An 18,029-nucleotide genomic window follows, 5' to 3' on the forward strand; every position below is an offset into this window, starting at 1 on the left:
TGCCCCGAAGGTCTAGTGCCAGGCTGAGTCAAGTTCTGGGTTGAGAGGAGAGGGTACAGGGAGTGCTTCCTGCCTGGCTCCACTGGTTTTTCAGCTTTACTGGTTTGGATTAGGAAGATGAAGGCTGCAATTGTTCCTTTGCTTTGGAAGGCGAGAAGCAGTCAGCAGGCTGGCCCTTCACTTCTAAAATCCTGGTAGTAGCTTGCAGAGACAATTGAATATGTGCCCACAAACACCAAGGCCACCATGTGGTATTTTAGGTCCGTGTTCATCCGTGGTATTTCCCTGCTAATTGTTTAAGGCTACTTGAGGTGTTCTCTTGGTCCTCTTCCTTGTTACCTAGCACTTGTTTCTCCTAGACAACTAAATTCAAGTACGTTCCACTAGAAGCTCGTTCTCCTTGAAGCACGGATGGTGCCCACTCTACTGAGTCCCCAGACCATCAGATATTGCTGTCCTATGAGTCAGGCATGGCTCCAGCAGTTAGCAACTTGTACTTAGAATGTCTGGAAGATGAATCATCCCATCAGGACTCTGTACCCGGCAGGAAATTGGCGTGTGCTTACTGAACAAATGAATTTGTAAATGAGTGAGCGCATCTAAAATGAATAAATGAATGAATGCTGTTTGCCTTTGGTGAAACAGATGTCAGGGATACCTTAGAGATAATAAACCAAAAAGTCAGTCACATGTTGTACTCTAGAAAACAAATATTTGTGCTGATGTTTTATGCAGTGTGCATGTGCCATATCAGGTGGGTTCTCTTGGACAGAAAAAAGAATAAAGTTGGATAGGAAGGACAATAAAGGTGAAAGGATGGTAATAAAGACATTGGTGACTACATGTTCATCTGCGTTCTGAAAGGATAGTAATGCATGCTTTACACCATTTCTCAAGGATTAATTGGGACTCTCTTTGTCTTTTGATGAAGAGTTTTTCTTCATTCTTGAGGATTTTATACATTCCTACAAAGAATTAGGGTCATATCTACTCGAACCTCCCATTCCAGCTCCCACTAAAACTGCCCCAATCTGTCCTCCCAGGTTGTGGTCATTTATTTTATAACTCACAAAGTCCAGTTAGTGCTGCCAACTGGGACCAGAACTGTGTGGGTTCAAATCCCTCCTCCACTACTCACTGGCAAAGGTGTGCTGGGCATTCCATGTTCTTTGGGTTTTTATTTTTCAATGAAGACTGGAGGCAGAAGTATTTACTTCTGGTGATGCTAATATTACAGCATAGGGAAAAAAATACCTCAGTGCCCAGGACAGGACAGGGGCTGGCTCCTAGAACATAGGAAAGAACTTGTGTTAAATGTCACTCACCTGTTTTTTTTTTTTCCTCCAGTGCTCCACCCACTTCAACAAACAAGGCTCTTTAAACCTCAGTGTAGGTGGTAGAAGCATTTTTCCTGGTAGAGAGTAGGGGGAGGTACTGGATGGTTTTCCTTGTGGAGCGCCAAGCAGGGGTCCTGGATGAGCCTACTGTGTGAGAGTGAATGGCTGGATGAGCCCTACTGTGTGAGAGTGAATGGCCAATCCTCTATGAGTGGGGTTCACCTACCCTGTGAGTCCTCTGCCTAGGGAGTGAAAGAGCTCAACTGGAATCGAATTCCTATGCCTGTCTGACCCTTCCTTCCCAAGCTGTTGATTGTCCCTTCCCTTTCCACCCGACCTGACACGGGCCCAAATGTTTAGCGACCTCTGTCATGTGAACTGGGCAGGCTGCCAGCAGGTCAGTGCACACATAGTTTGTGGTGCCTACCTAGAGCGTCTGAAAGATCTGTCACCATCAGGACAGGGAACGATTATGATCCGCCACCCCCCTCCTTTCTTTTAAAAGTACAGTAAGAAGTGGTGTCTTCTTCCAAGTTCTCCCCTCTTCCTGTAAAGACAGGAATAATTGAAAGGTGTTTGTTTCTTCAGATTGCAGGGCAATCTTCCGTGGCCCCAGGGGAAGAAGAAATACAAGGGTAGGACTCATGCCTCTGGAGGTCAGGATGGCCTGCTTGAGTGCTGGGTGGCATGCTTCTCATGATGTGTGTGGACATACCTGTGAAGATTCTGAATTGTCATGTACCGGTACTGCCCTGGTCACCCCAGAGGCCACCCGGAGCCACAGTTACTCTGCTCAGTGCCGTTCTCCTCACCAAAGGCACACCAATGCTACTTGCTCTTCAGGAGCTCACATTTGAGTAACCAACAATAACACCATTTGTCTGTGAGGTGGGAGAGGGAAGGGTCCTGGGGCTAAGCAGGAGCTATTAGATGGGATCCCCATGCACATGGGTTATGAACACTGATTGACTAAAGGAGGGACAGAAACGTTATCCACCCAGAATTTAGAAGCTTAAAATATAGCTCCCATTTTTCTATTTATTTATTTTTAATTTTGTATGTATTGGGAGTTTGCCTGCACATGCTTGCAGTTTTCACAGAGGCCAGAAGAGGGCATCAGATCCCCCAGGACTGTAATTACAGAAGGCCATGAGACACCATGTAGGTGCTGGGAACTGAACTGAGATCTTCTCAAAGTACAGCCAGTGCCTTTAACACTGACCCATCTCGCTGGCCTCTTTTTTAAATTTAATTTTTAGTTTTCTGATGAGGGTGATGTCCCAGAGATAGAAGAGTTAAGGCTTGTACAAATACTTAAGCTAATAATTTGTAAGGCCACATTCATAGGTGCTGAGATTCCTCATTGGGAATTCCTGCTTGTTCTAATAGGAATATAGGCTGCTTCCACAAACATGCCAAGGTTGAGTACTTGGATGCAACAGTGTTGGAGGTGCAACCTACTGGGGGCACTTGAATGATGGAGGACGAGCCCTTGCGGACCAATGTCTTTCTTGATGGAGTTGGTTAGCTCCGTGTGTGAGTTGTTACTAAGCTGAGCAAGCCTTTCATGCCCCATCTCTTTCACATACATCACGTATCCTCTCACTCCGACCTCAGCTGTGGTTGTACCAGAACCTCAGAAGAAGTGGATCAGCTCAGGATTCTATATTCTTGGACTCCATGTTTGCAGCAGCAAGAGCTGTCAGCCAAATACACCGCTTTTCTTCATAAGTTATTCAGTCTCAGAAATCCTGTTTAAAGCAACAGAAAATGGACCAGGGTGTCACTCTGTGCCCTACAACAGTAGGAATTAGCCAAGCAGGTACTCGACTCAGGCTGTTGAAGGAGGCCGCTTGTTGGTTCCTGGCTGCTCGTCCCCAAAATAATCATACAGAAACTGTATTAATTAAATCACTGCTTGGCCTATTCGCTCTAACTTCTAATCAGTTATCTCTTACATTTTAATTTAGCCCATTTCTGGTAATCTGTGTATCACCATGTGGCTGTAGCTTACTGGGTAAAGTTCCATCTGGCTCCAACAGGGCCACACGGCTTCTTTCTGACTCCACCCTTCTTTCTCCCAGCATTCAGTTTAGTTTTCCCCACCTAACTGTGTTCGGTCCTGCTATAGGCTCAAGCCAGCTTTCTTTATTCATTAATGGTAATCACAGCAAAAAGAGGGAAATCCCACATCATCAGGCTGGCCAGGTCCATGGCTAGAAACCTTCCCAGAATCACAGACGTCAACAGGAAGAGGAACCTTTTCTAATTCCTCCTTTCATTTGTGGTTGTTGACACCATGACTCAGAAAACTCAAGTTCCTAGACTATTCAGTAAATCCCCCGGCAGCATTGTCTAACACCTTGGCATGTCTAGAAAGTCCTCAGATATCCTTTCTCCAAGGGGGTGACTTGGACTAACTCACTAGCTCATCCCAGATGACCCTATAACCTACCATTGTTCCCTCCATTGCCATTTTGGTGGAGGGAGACACATCCCTTTGCACAGAATTGTTGTGGTCCGTATTTTGAAAGGCCAGCAGCTCCATGCATGATGGATCACCCGACACACTTTATTAAAAGCCATTACAATCTCTAGCATTTGTCATATTAAAATATCTCCTAACAAATACCAGCTTGTTAGTGACTGGCTGTCGGGAGTCTAGGTTGGCCTTGTTTAGCTCTTACCTCGTCAGCTCCGACTCTTGCACTCAATCAAACTTTGGCAGCCCAAACCCCATATGGGTTTCCTAATGGATGCGAAACAGGTGGGGACAGCACGGCCGGCTGCAGTAGTGCCCAGAAAACGTAAAATGCATCAGCATTCACCCCCGCAGCACAAACTTGCTTCTGCGCCGAGAAAGTGGGACAAGAAGCAGAAGTAAATGAGCCGTCCCTTTTTGTGCAAATCATTACCAAGCTAAATGACTTTCAAAACTAAAATCAAACCCAGAGCAGCTTGCACCCAGCTCGCATGCTAATGCAAAGCAGCACGCTGGTAGTGTTTGTGGTTACGCACAGCCCAGCGCAGAAATCTTGATCAAAGCCTCCTGGCATCTGAAGTCATCAGTAACTCGACAGCCTATTTGGGCGAAAAGGGCTCCTTGCTGGCTGTCCTACATCAGGCCCACCCTGGAGACAGGCCCGACTCAAGCAAACAAGGCTGCCAGCGAATCGAGACCCCTCTTCTCGAGATCTGATGTAAGGTACCGGTGTGCAGTGACAGCCAGACGTAAGATCAGGTTTCATAGGAGGGTAGTGTGCACGCTGCTCATGCTGTTTGCATGCATGTCGTCTGTTGTGGCAAGACTGACGCAGAGACTCGGAAGAGTGGCCTCTGACCTATAGGAGATGGTGGCTGCCAGGCCAAAAGAGGAGTGTTGGCTCTAAGTAACCCGAAGAGGTGAATGCTGAGGCCAGAGAGAGATCTCGTGGCATGATTTCGGTTGTGTTCTTGCACACAGATTTCTGGGCTATGCAGTTGAATTATGGTTCACTGTTCCTTATCCTAAATGCTATTTGGGATTTCTTTTTTTCTGGTTTTCAAGTATTTCCCCATTACATACTAAAATATCTCAGGGATAGCACTCAAGTCTACACATGAAATTCAATTATGTTTCAGGTAGGTCTTGCATAAATAACTTAACTAGTTTTATATAATATTTTGGGGAGTCTGCTATGTGACTGCAACCTGCCCCCTGAGGACAAGTGTAGAATTTGCTATTTTTAAAATCATCTTGGTGATCAAATGTGTTTTGCTTTGCATTTTTTTTTTTAAATGGGAGCATTTTGGATTTGGGAATTTTAGCTAGCGTTTGCAGCCCTTCCTCTTTGTGAGTACACGGTCCGGCCAGAGAGGTGGATTATGAACATGTAATTATAATTCAGTGTGGTGTTTTCTGCAGAAGTGGAGGGTGGGAGGGGAAGCTGTGAACACAGGGAAGATGCTGTCTTACTCAGAAGACCGATGTCCTTGGAGGAGGAGGTGATATCTACACAGAAACTGCTTGGAGGCAAGGAGGAAGCAAATGTTCCTGTGCAGTTTTCGTTGACAAGTTCAATGCCTACAATGAGAGCATATCAGGAGCAGTTGCATCAAATATGATTGACAGGCGAGTGGTCAACCTGTGGCAGGCGAGAAGGTCACACATTCCTTCGTGTTTGCTTTTTCATCCATCGGTGGAAACTTCACTCTCTGACCCGTCCTTGTAAGCACACCCTCTGGCACCAGAATCTAATTACACCTTTGTTTCCTTCGTGAAGATGCCAGCCAGGGAAGATCAGATGGACAGAGGATGGACAGCAGGAGAGGCTGGTCAAGCTGAGGCTGCAATGTGTTGCAAGAGTAAGGAGGCACAGAGCCAAGTCAGGGAACTCTGAGGACATACACTCGATGAGATAAGGTTTAAGAGAATAACTATGGAGTTCTTGAGAAGAGTTCAGTCTAAGGGGCCTTCGAGATGAGTCAGCTAATGCGGGGTGGGTCTCTTCAGGAAGTGGTTCCCAACAACTCCTGAGAAAAAGGGGGCAGGCTCCATATTGGACCTCCTGAATCAGACAGGAGTTCAGCCTTACTTTGGGTTTTGAGCAAAGCACTGTTGGGCTGCCTTTGTGTGGAGACAATACTGTATGCTCCAGATAGAGCTGGCAAACCAGATAAAGGGTTCCAAGCAAATATAGCTTGTTGAATCCATAAATTTATTACTGTTACTTATGGGAGCATGAGTGAGGGGTTGCTTACAGAAGGATGGGTGGCAAGAGCAATTGCATTACCAAAACGCCTCAATAATAAAACAGCATGGAGCTATGGGAATACAGTTTAGCAAAATATCTTAAAGCGTGAAAATCTGATACACACACTCGCACATCTGATACAGAAAACGTACTCAATATAATTATTCTGGGGGCAGACAATGCATTGACTTGAAAGGGCTATCTTTTGGTTTTAGGTGTGTGTCTTAGGATTTCTATTGCTGTGATGAAACACCATGACCAAAAAGCAAGCTGAGGAGGAAAGGCTTTATTAGGCTTACATTTCAGAATTGCTGTTCATCACTGAAGGAAGTCAGGACAGGAATTCAAACAGAGCAGGATCCCGGAGGCAGGAGCTGCTGCAGAGGCCATGGAGGGGAGCTGCTTACTGGCTTACTCCCTGTGACTTGCTCAGCCTGCTTTCTTATAGAGCCCAGGACCACAAGCCCAGGGATGGCCCCACCCGCCATGGGCTGGGCCCTCTCTCATTGATCACTAATTGAGAAAATACTTTACAGCTGGATCTTATCCAGGCTTTCCCTCAACTGAGGCTCCTTCCTCTTTGATGACTCTAGCTTGTGTCAAGTTGACACACAAAATCAGACATTATAGGTAGGTTGTGAGATTTCAATAGAATCCTCAAGTAAAACTTCTGGAAGTTTCCTGGAGGAGTCATAAAGAGGAGTGAGCAGACACAGTGAAGCAGTCCCTAAGGGAGGCCAACTGGAGGTGTGAGCCCTCCCCAGGAGCTTCCAGACAGTTCTGCAGAGACAGAAAAAGACCATGAGCTGCAGTTGTCTAGGGTGAGCGACCCCGGGGTGGGGGGTGGGGGGTGAGTCATGGAGGACCAACCCTGGAAAGGATAGTGTCTACAGAGAGTTTCCCCAGGGAGGGCAGTGAGCGCTGAGTCAGGTGGGACCTGGCCCTGGAAGGCGAGTGTCAACTCCTGGGACTGAAAGAGCTCTGAAATGTTTGACGACGAAACACGGTTTGATTCCCAGAGCTGGGGCAGTCATGGTGGCCTGAGCCTAGCATCAGCTCGCACAGTGTCCCTCTGAGACAAAAGAAGGGCTTGAGACAGGGTGCTTCCATTGATGCTTATTGGTCTCAGTTTCCCTGGATGCAGTTGACCTGTAGACCACATGGTCTACATGTTTATCCTGAAACTTAGACCTTAGGGCATCCCAGAGGCAAAGTTCTGATGACGTCGGCGGCTTTTCAAGGAGGCATTCCTTGAAAAGCAGCTGTGTTGGCCTTAGGGATTATTTTAAACAACTGAACCGCCTAGAACACAGCCATGTGGCTGTTCTTCACCATGCCATCTGTAAGAGAAAAAAAAAGAAGCGATAAAAAGGACCAGCACTGGTTAAACAAATTGACACCCCACAAAGTGAAATATGGGGTGACCGTTAGAAATTACAATACAGGACTGTATTTATTGACCTGGGCAAGTATCCACAAGATAAGATTACAGAAAAAATAACTGTTGAAAACTACAAAGTTGTTTCCATTTGTACAAAAAAGTACATTGTATATATATTTTCCTCTGTGGGGAAAGTTGAGAAAGACACAGAGCAGAAGGGAAACGGTAATTACTTCAGGGCGGAGGACTGGGGTTTCTTTTTAAACTTTGTATTCTTCACTAGTCCTTGTATCCTGTATAGGGTTGTTAGAATGTATATCTTAAAAGTGTTTTTATTGTGTGTGCATGAGTGTTTTACACCTACATATGCCTGTGCACCACATGTGTGTCTGGTGCCCGAGGAGTTCAGGAGAGGGCCTTGGATCCCCTGGAACGCAGTTACAGGTGACTGTAAACCACCAAGAGGTGTTGGGAACTGAACCTGGGTCCTCTGGAAGAGCAGTCAATGTCCTTAACCATTGAACCATTTTTCTTGGCCCTTCATAAAACAACTTCGGTTGTTCAACCCAAACTCAACTTACACTGAACATGTCTAACTTGAAAATGTAAAAACCTAAAATTCCCCCAAATTTTAATTTTTGAGTATTTGAGGTAAGTAAAAAAAAATCCTGAATCTTATGCATAGACTTATCAAAATAGTGAAAGACTTACTTTAGAGCTGTGTGTGAGAGTGTATATAAAGCAGAGACGGAGCTTGTGTTTTGACTTGGACACTTCTCTATGATACCACATTTTATGTGTGCAAAGACTCCAAACATGAGACACTTAGAAAAAGTGTGCAGAGTCCCAGCCGTGACCCACTTCTGGTCCCTGGACTCCAGATGAGGAATGCCCAACCTGTCCCTTTAAGTTCCGCTAGGTATTTAAAAGCACACACAGTAGAAACGTATTTGGTGTAAGGCTCACTGCAAGTTAAGCATTATTATCTTTGAGTGGGTGGGATTATGGATGGTTTACACCTCATTCTTTTGGCTTACCTCTGTTTGGAAAATGTTCTACAATGGAAAGGTTTTGCTGATAATGTAGTGAGTGGGAGAGGCGGCCTGTGTGCTGTCTTTCCATCCTGGTTCTGACGCGAGTGGGAAGTCTTCTGTTAGACTCCTCACTTGCTCCAACACTCTTGGGACCGAGGAGTTTTTATATGGCAAAGTTCTTGGCCTGGTCCAGTCATTGAATCCAAATTAGCTGTGGGGAGGGAAGAGGAGGGAAATGGACATTTTGAACCAAAGAGCTCAGATTTGTACTAGTTAGTATCCAAAGAACAGGGTCCTCATTAATAGTAATTTAAAAAGATATAAAATGGTCAGAGGATATCAGCAGAATGTCAGCATCCAGCGGCAGCTTCAAGCCAACAGGGTGGTTAGATGGTCAGATGCGAGCAGAGCTTTGGCATAAGAATAAACCCAAAGAAGGCAAAGCCAGTGATCCCCCAGGGACCAGTGAGTCCTGTTGCCTCAAACACTATGGAGTCATCAACCTCATTCCAAATAGGAAAGCATATTTGAAATATTTTGTGCCTCGCAGCAATATAAACTAGTCCATTACCATGAAAGAAAAAGATGAGACTATTCAAAGGCTAAATAGTGTTTGGTCTACAGCCTTCTGATTCGGGGTCAAAGTCTGAATGAATGAATGTCAGTGGCTCAGAGAAACCCCAAAAACCATTTATCAACTTGGTAAATTTGATTGTCAACTTCACTGGATCTGGAACCAAAAAAGAGACATACTTCTTGCCAGGTCTGCAAAAGTGAAGAACCCCCTCCCCCAAAGGAGGTAGCACTTTCCAATTACAGACCCAGAGAATTCTGAAAAAAAAAAAAAAAAAAAAAAAAAAAACCAAAAACCAGGGCTGCCCACCCTCTACTGCTGACTGCCCCTACCCGGCTGCCACCAATGCCGCCACCACCCTTTACTGACCCCAGTACCCAGATTCATTGGCCTTCCAATCTTCCAGGCATACATCAGCATGCTTGAGCTGCGGAAACAATGGTGCTGTATGCTGAGCAGGTCCTGGGCTCTCGGCTTCTCCAGCACATAGATGGTCACCATTGGACTACCCAGCTGGTGTCCTATAAAGCAGTTTAGTGAGCCCATTTTGTAATATGTACTCATACTATCAGTTTTGCTTCTCTAGGCATGGTTTATGTGGACTGGAAACCCTGTGAAGAAGACCATTTCTGGCCCAGCAAGAGAATGACTCTATGGGAGCTGAGGATGGTCCCTTTCCAGTCGTGTAAGTCAGGGCACGTGAGCTATCCTCTCCGTGATTGGTTTCCTCATTTGGAAAATGGAATTGACAATTATAGCTTCAGAGAAGATTCAAATGTGCTTTTTATAACCCTCTGTTTCACTGAGGAGGCCATGAGAGTTTGGGAAGTCAACCCACCCGCCCAGGGTCGGAAGCAGAGTCAAGCATCCCAAGGACAGAGCCCAGTGCTTTCCCGCTTTAGAGATGAATATTTTGAATGGCTCATGTTTTCCACTGGGAAAATGAGATCGATTCCACAGGGCTGAAAATTATGGGGGACCTGCCTTCTAACAGCATCTGGAGCACAAAATACACTTGGCCACTGTATGGATGTATCTCCTAGACTCTGTGGTTCCTGTCATTCTCTCTTGGCTCTGTTTATGTCATCTTGGGATAAGATACTTATTATGCAGTGTTAGAGACCAAGTGTGGCTCAGATATACAGTGAGCGGGAGCTGAACTGGCAACTCTGGGAGGAGCCAGACACACTCGGGCCACTGGGTAGTGAAGGGATGGATTCAGAGCCAGCATCTGCTCAATGAACTCGGTGCATCTTTCTCCTCCCTAGAGCTGAGCTAAGTCTCCCACGGAGGACATTGAGAGCTGGAGGGAAGACAAAGGATGAGCCACACTTCCACTTCGCTTTCCTAGATAAAAGTCTAGAAACAAGGAAGACTCTGCTCGAGTGGACACAGATGGTGCTCCGTGCTGGAGTTGGATCTTAACGCTGTGCTCTACCTGTGGAGGGACAGACTGACGAGCTAAGGGTGGGGAAATGGGTGTGGTAGTGAGGAGATGATGGGAGAAACACAGCTCCTGAAAGAGAATCTCAACAGATTTCAATCCCCGACTCTACTTCTCTGGCTCTGGGCCCCGTGCCAGTCAGGAAGGAGAGCTTGGATCTTGTAACTCAGGTCAGAAGGCACGTTGCACCACACTCCCCAGGTCTCCCTAAGCCCCAGTGTCCTCATCAGTAGAACAAGGGAGAGATTAATGGCTCTTACTCTGTCGCTGCGAGGCAGATGGGGTTGATGCCTGGAAATGCACATCGGGCCGAGAGCACTCAAATCATAATCATTGTTATTATTCACTTAATTTCTCTGCGCCTCATTTTCCTTATCTCTAAAATGGCTCTCACAACCCTGGCCCCATGAAGCTCCCTGAGAGGTTCCGTGAGTCAACAACAGCCTGCCTACTTCGCAAACACTAAATTTCTCCAGGCACCTTTCAGAGCTGTGAGTAGCAGTCGGAGCCTTGCTGTCAGAGAGTCCCTGCCACATAGTAGGTATGTTACTGAAAAGGTGCCAGAAAGTTCTTAGCTGGACCCTCCGTGGTTGGACAAAAAGGCAGAGCTTCTGCCTGCTATCTGTAAACAGGCAAGCTAGTCATTTCCTGTAAAGCCAACAACTTCCTCAACAACAGAGTTTTCAACCTGAAGTTCTTCTGGGAGTCATGCTGTGTCTCCCTGACCCTAGGTCATGTTGATTCTGACAAAAAACAAGTCTAGCAGATATAGGGAAACATGACCACCCCAGAGACAAGTCTTTGGGCAGCCGGGATGAGTATCCACAGCATCAACAGCACCCCAGAACCAGGGGTACCTGTGTGCTTTACAGAAACTTAATCATAGCACAATGAGCTTTCCCAAATTGTACTCCAGATATGGATGTACCAAAAACGGTGCTCTCTCCAGGCGATCTTCCTAGTTTTAGCCAGGAGCTCACCTGGGCTTACAGTGGGCACAGGGTTTGATGGACCGGCTGAGTCTGGAGACCAACTCTGCTTTACCTGAGGGGGTGGGGGTCAACATATAAATCCTTTACCAATCTCCTGTCTTTCCCAGGCACTGAGCAGACTTCTAGAAATAAAATGCTGATCACCTCATTCATACATCTTCCAGGCTCTGGGCTTTTCAGGGCGAACCCTCATTCAACTAAGATGAGGGTCGGGATAAGCAAGCTTTAGTTTATAGATGGAGAGACAAACACAGGCAGCTCTCCAAGAGACAGTAGAGGCTGACCTCTGTAATCATAGACACTGTTCCAGCCTTACCTGTGTGTTCAAGGATTGGGCCCCGTGGAGCAATGGTCCATCCCACAAACCTCCGGAGCCTCTCACCCTGCCGTTCTGTGTCTTTCTTTATGTCCGGAATGCTCCCCAAGTCTTTCCACCTCTTTCTAGTTCCCTACGGATCTGGCATTAATATGTAAAGGACTTCATGGGGTGAGATCCCTCACTCATAAAGCAGCCCTGTGGCTTGGGCTTTGTTTGATCCATTTTGAGCAACAGGAATCTAAGGTGTTGGATGTTGCAGCAGATGCCAATACAATCAGACAAGCAATAAGAGCGGAGCTGAGATTTGAACCCACAGTAGTCAGACTTTGAAGCCCTCCCTTCCCTCTACCCCATGATGTTTCCTCTTGGCTCCGGACGTCTTTCTTGGAGAGGCCCTCCATGACCTCTCCCACTGGGTTATGTGCCAGAGCTTGCCCTTACCGGTCTGTGAGAGTCAATTCCTAAATCGTCAGGGTTTTGCAAGCTTGTTGCTAAATACAGCAATTATTAAAGATTAAATTATAAAAACTTATAATTAAATAAATTATATAAAAAAACAAAGGCTGTAAAGACTTAAAACTCATCATTTTCTAATTATTTTATTATCCTTTACTACTCTCTAATGCTCTTAAGGCTGTTTGCATCCACTGAGTGTGCAGGATAAAAAGTCTGCGGAATGCTGTGCTTCTGTGCCTCTCAGGGCTGGACCACTTACACTGCAGTAACTGGCAAATGAGATAAATTAGGGCTTAATTTGGTGCTGTGCTGATCGTTTAGACTGGAGTAGGTGGCAGAGAAAACGACAAGACGGTAACAGTGCAGCCCAAACTTGGCGTGTCTCTCCCCTGTAGATGATGCTGTGATTTCCTCAAAATGGGAAAAATGGGTATTGTCAAGTTTAGTAGAAAGTGTCATGGGGTTCCAGCATCATCTCTGTGGCCTCAATTTCCCATTAGCTCGGTATAAGTTAGAAGACATCAGAGCTGTACATGAGAGCCAATCACAGGGCTTGGAGTGATGCTCAGGGGAAGGGCTTCTGCTTAGCCTGTGCAGGCAACCCCCTTGCAGATCCCTGGGCAGCTCCTCCCTCTCAGCTGCCACAGCACAGCACTGCTTCTCACTCAGGGCTCTGACACTTCCCAACCCTGTCTCCATCTTCTGGTCTCCTCTTGAGATCAGGGGTTGACTATTATCCTCCTCCTCCTCCTTGTCTAGTCCTTTGGAAGGCAATAATTATTGAATGCATACACAATAATTGTGATTAGAATAGTTGAGTGCACACATGGGTGACTGTGTATAGAGATTTAATGCTATCCTTTATTTGAACACAGGTTTTGTCAAAGGGGAAAGAGACTCAACCTTTGATCTTGAGAAGGAACCAGAATGGGCAGGCTTAGGTGTTAGCATGTTGGTAACGTCTGTGGCCTGGGCACACCATAAGGAGATCATGAAAAGAAGGGCAAAAGCATTCTAGAGTCAATGGGCCTTTTTGTTTCATGTTCAAAGCTGAAACCCAATAGATACATTATTTACATAAATGTGAGGTTGTTGGTCTCGCAGCCCCCACCCCTGCTGCTGGCTAGTGATGGGCTGATGTCCTGGGCTTCAGGATCCAAGCCGGGGAGAAGCGCAGACTGTTTTAATAAGAATAATCACCCACATGTTTTCTAAATACAACCGTGCCTGAAAAGAGGGAGATGATTTTTCTGCAAGGGAAGAGGTGGTTTTCGGTGACTAAGTTACCATTTCATACCTGTGAGTGTGCTTGTGTCTGTGGAGGAGGAGGTGGAGGAGAAGATGGAGGAGGAGGAGGAGGAGGAGGAAGAAGGAAGGAAGGAAGGAAGGAAGGAAGGAAGGAAGGAAGGAAGGAAGGGGAAGGAAGGAAGGAAGGGGAAAGAAGGAAGGAAGAAGAAGAAGAGGAGGAGGAGGAGGAGGAGGAGGAGGAGAAGAAGAAGAAGAAGAAGAAGAAGAAGAAGAAGAAGAAGAAGAAGAAGAAGAAGAAGAAGAAGAAGAAGAAGAAGAAGAAAAGACTTATTAAAAATAACAAAACTTGGTTTCAGCTCAGTTGGGAAAATGTTTGCCTTACAAACATGAGAGCCTGAGTTTGAACTCCCAAACTCATGTTAAAACCAAACAACCTGTTCATGTTGGTGGCGCTCACACATAATCCCAGTGATTGTGAAGTAGATGCAGGCAGACCAGGCAGTGCACCTGGTTCAGGCTGGTGAGAGAATGTGCCTGAAAATAATAAACTCACAAACAAACAAATAAGGAATGGTAGTTAACACCTGAGGAAGGACACTTCAACTTGTTCTCTGCCCTCCTCATGTGTGTGTGTGTGTGTATGCACTTGCATGCACCTGCACACACACATAGACATGCAAAACAAATAAAATTAAAACCAAGGGGGGAAACCAGCTTTCCAAGATCTCCAGGGGCCAGAGGTAGTCGCTGGAACAGAGGTGTACAGCAAACCTTCTGTTCTCTAGTTCTCTAACGACTGGCACATGACTCAAATCAAAACCGTCTCTGCAGGCGGACCACACAACACACTTCTCATTACAGTGTTGACACAGTGACAGGTGGTCTCACGTTTACTAAACAAATAATAGCAAATGAATCTGGGGCGGGGCTCGGGGGGGAGACAGTCATTAGTAGGTAAAGTCACTTATCCAAGAAAGTTGTGTTTCTGTTAGGGGGAGTGGACACTTTCCTGCAGCCAAGCAGGTCAGCTATTGGCTGCAGCGGCCTTGGGGCCTCCCCCAGCAAATGCTTCTTTCTCTTAAAAAAGAAGTGGAGGGTGGAGGGATTAGTTGCTTCAACTTGAAAGCAAGAGCTAGGGGAGGCATTAGCAGAGACTTTCTTGTGGCTCAGAGCCCTGATTACCACAATTAAAGTCCAAGGTGTGGTGCTCTTTGCTCGGCACGCACTGACACATGAAAGAAAATGATTCAGGCAGGGAAAATAATTACACGTTAATTTGTGTTTGGCAACTGTGTTTTATTCCCTGGGCCCACAAAGGGGAGATAAAACGTGATACTGTGGAAGGTGTTTTATCTGCCTTCAGTGGGGCTGCCATGGACTGTTGAAGAGATGAGGATTTGTCGGGGCACTGTGGGGCTGTATTGGGTGCTCCAGCCTGCCCTGAGGAGCTGAAGACGCTGCAATCCTAGCTGCTCTCTGTCAGGACCCCTTTGTGTGTGTCGCGTTCCGTGGGTTTGGACAAGGGGAGAGGAAAAATCGTCTTCTCTGAGCAGAAAGTTCCAAGCTCTTGGCAGGGGCCATTCCTTCGGTGTGAACCTGCAGGTGCCGCAGAGCAGAAGGGGTTCTGTGTAAATTGCCGAACCCAGCTTCCTATGGAGACAGGAAAGCCAAGTCCTGAGGAGTAGGCGGGGCCAGGAGGCCTCAAGTGGCCAAACCTCCTGACTCCCTGCACAGAAAAAAGGAAAGTAGAAGTCTCAAGTTTTCAACGTTGGCCACACCTGAAAGTCCTGCGCCAAGGTCACAAGGACGAGGTTCTGATCTCAGCTCCACCCCTTAGCGACCCAGTGGCTTTGGAAGTGTTCTTTAATCTCCATAAGTCTGGGTTTCCTGTTTGTAAAGCAGAGACAATAAAAATGATCCCTCCCTCTGAGCGTTATTACAGGGAGTAAATGAGATAATGCAGCCGACTTATTTGCATAGGCACAGTCCGTCACAAGCAGTAAGAGCTTAACAAATGCCAGCGACTGTTTATAATTGAAGCCCTGAAAGATGCGTCTGCGAGGGTTAAAGAAAGACTATTGCCCTCAGCTTTTTGTCCAGCATGTGATCTGCAATGTGACAATTACCATACTGATAAGCGAGATAATCGCTGGACCAGTGGAGTGAATGAATGAATGAATGAATGAAGATGCCAGTGGATCCCAGAGGGAACCACAAAAGCTCTACCTTCTCTTCTGGTGAGGTTCCTTGCTGCAGTTGTGCCAGCTTCTTAAGCCTCCTCGGACCTCCACATTTTCATCTGTAAAATGGGCTCAAAAGTTCAGCAGAGGCTGCAGTTCTTCACTGCAGGGACGTAACACTCCCTACAGGATATATAAACAGTGCTTTGTGACACAGACTTGCTTCAGGACTGCTGTGTAGCTAAGGCTGGATTTGAACTCCTGATCCTCCTGCCTTCACCTTCCAAGTGGTGGAGAAAATGCACTCCTTAGTAGAAACCTCCCAGTGCCCTGTGAGAGAATGCGAACAAACGGATCAGACAGCCTGGAGCTCAAGTCTTGTGATCCCAGCTACTGCAGGGACTCAGGCAAGTCCTGTCTTGACTCCCAAGTGGCTTCTAAGTCTGAAGACGGACTCGAGTCTGGCACATTCATCTGAATGGCTGAGCTCAGCGCAGGCCGCCATGCTTTCTAGGTGGTTCTTCCTGCTTTTCTTTCCCCTCAGTTTTCTGTCTTTTTCTTTCTGACTTTCTCTTTATTATTTTATGTGTTTGGGTTTTACAGCTGCCTGTGTCTGTGAGTCACATACCTGAAGTTCCTCCAGAGGCCAGAAGAGGGCGTCGCATCCCCCCTGTAACTGAAGTTACAGATGGTGGGAGCTGCCCTGTGGGTGCTGAGACTTGAACCCAGATCCTCTGCCAGAGCAAAAAGTACACTTTACCACTGCCATCTCCCTAGTTTTTTCTCTTGAGAGAGCAGACTGCATTTTTAAATGTGTGCTTTTGTTCGACTATGCCCAGTAAAAATGGCTTCCACCAATGATGCGTCTTCCAAGCCTCCTGGGCACAGTAACTCAGTAGGATGCCCCTCCCCATTGAATAGTCACTGATTTTATTATATACATTTGGCTAAACACTTGCTCCTCAGTCTTCCATATAGGATGTGTAAGGTATGACACTGTACATCAAGAAGCATGTGTGCAAAGCACAGGTTTACAGCACGAGCGGCTGACTTCGTCAGGTTCAAGAGCCCCTGAGGTCCGGCCTGCCGGTTCTACGCAGGAAGGCTGAGATCGCAAGAGTGTTCGCCGTCTAGGAATGCACAGTGAGCGATCAGCAGTCAGGAATCCGGTCATCTGTCTCTGCTCCAGTTTATCTCCCTCAAGCCACGCTGTCTGCACTTATTTCATTTGGAATAAATCAGCGGAGAAGCACTCACACAGCTAGACTTGCCAGGATCACCTGTAGCTATGGGTAATGGCTCTGGATACTTGGCCTGCTGCCCTCGTCCCTCTGATGGCCAGACTAAGGATCAGGGTGTCCGTCCCCCCCCCCCCCTCCGACACTGCCTGATGCCCCGGGGGGAGGCAGGCAGCACAGGACAGAGACCTCTGAAGCTTGGCAAGCCCGACGAGCTGCTGCTGCTTCTTCCTTTTGGTTGTTGGCCGCTGATGAATGGTGATAATTGTTGGGAGATTAATTTAGGATTCTCTGATGAAAGATGCTGCACAAGTGCCAGAGAGAGAGAGAGAGAGAGGGAGAGGGAAAGAGAGAGAGAGAGAGAGAGAGAGAGAGAGAGAGAGAGAGAGAGAGAGTTTGGCTGAGCAGGCATTCTCTTGGGTTCCAGAGCTGACTCAAATTCTGACCTTGGGCGAGTCATTTAACCTCTTTATGTCAATTCTCCTCATCAGTAAAATCAACCTAATGATGGTTGCTCCTCCAAACCACTTTGATTCTCAGATGAAAGCATTCATAAAAGTGCACAGGATTGCTATTAATTGGGCCATTATTATTTTTATTATTGAGTAGATTAAGCTCACTAAACTTTAACTATGTTTTGCCTTCCACCTGCCAGCGGGATGAGCGGTTAGCTATCAGATGATGTCACCCTGTGTGGGGAAGCCCGGCAGACAGGCACTTCCTTTGCAGAGACCACGGCCTCCTGAGCAGATGCGGCCTGACCTGGGCATGTCCTGTGATTTCTGCTTCCATCTTTTAACACGAGTCTATCTGTCCAGCTGTGGGCAACGTTCCCAGTGTCTAGGAAGCGCGATGGAAGGGTCTGGCTCTTGGCCACGGCTGTGAGACCGACTAGGTAGACAGTACAAACTGCAAAATGGCTTCGGCAGCTGAACACGGAGAACTGAGCGGCCCACCCATCCTCAAGGGAGGCTCAGAGGAGAAAGGCTTGCAGCAGCATCCACAGCACAGCAGGTCAAGAGGGACAGATGTCAGGTCTCTACCTTACCGGATCTGAACCAGGAACAAGGGGAGACGGAACCATCATGGAGTT

The 18,029-nt window shown here is 46.8% G+C and overlaps 1 protein-coding gene across 3 annotated transcripts in view; it reads left to right on the forward strand.

Moving 5' to 3' along the window:
• The window catches only part of Sfxn1 (sideroflexin 1), a 1,040,418-nt gene that overhangs the window by 697,462 nt on the left and 324,927 nt on the right, over positions 1-18,029 (forward strand). The gene's annotated exons all lie outside the window — the stretch shown is intronic.

Source organism: Alexandromys fortis, unplaced genomic scaffold (assembly GCF_014885135.2).
Source record: "Alexandromys fortis isolate MF-2015 unplaced genomic scaffold, M_Fortis_MF-2015_v1.1 scaffold_1, whole genome shotgun sequence".
NCBI lineage: Eukaryota > Metazoa > Chordata > Mammalia > Rodentia > Cricetidae > Alexandromys > Alexandromys fortis.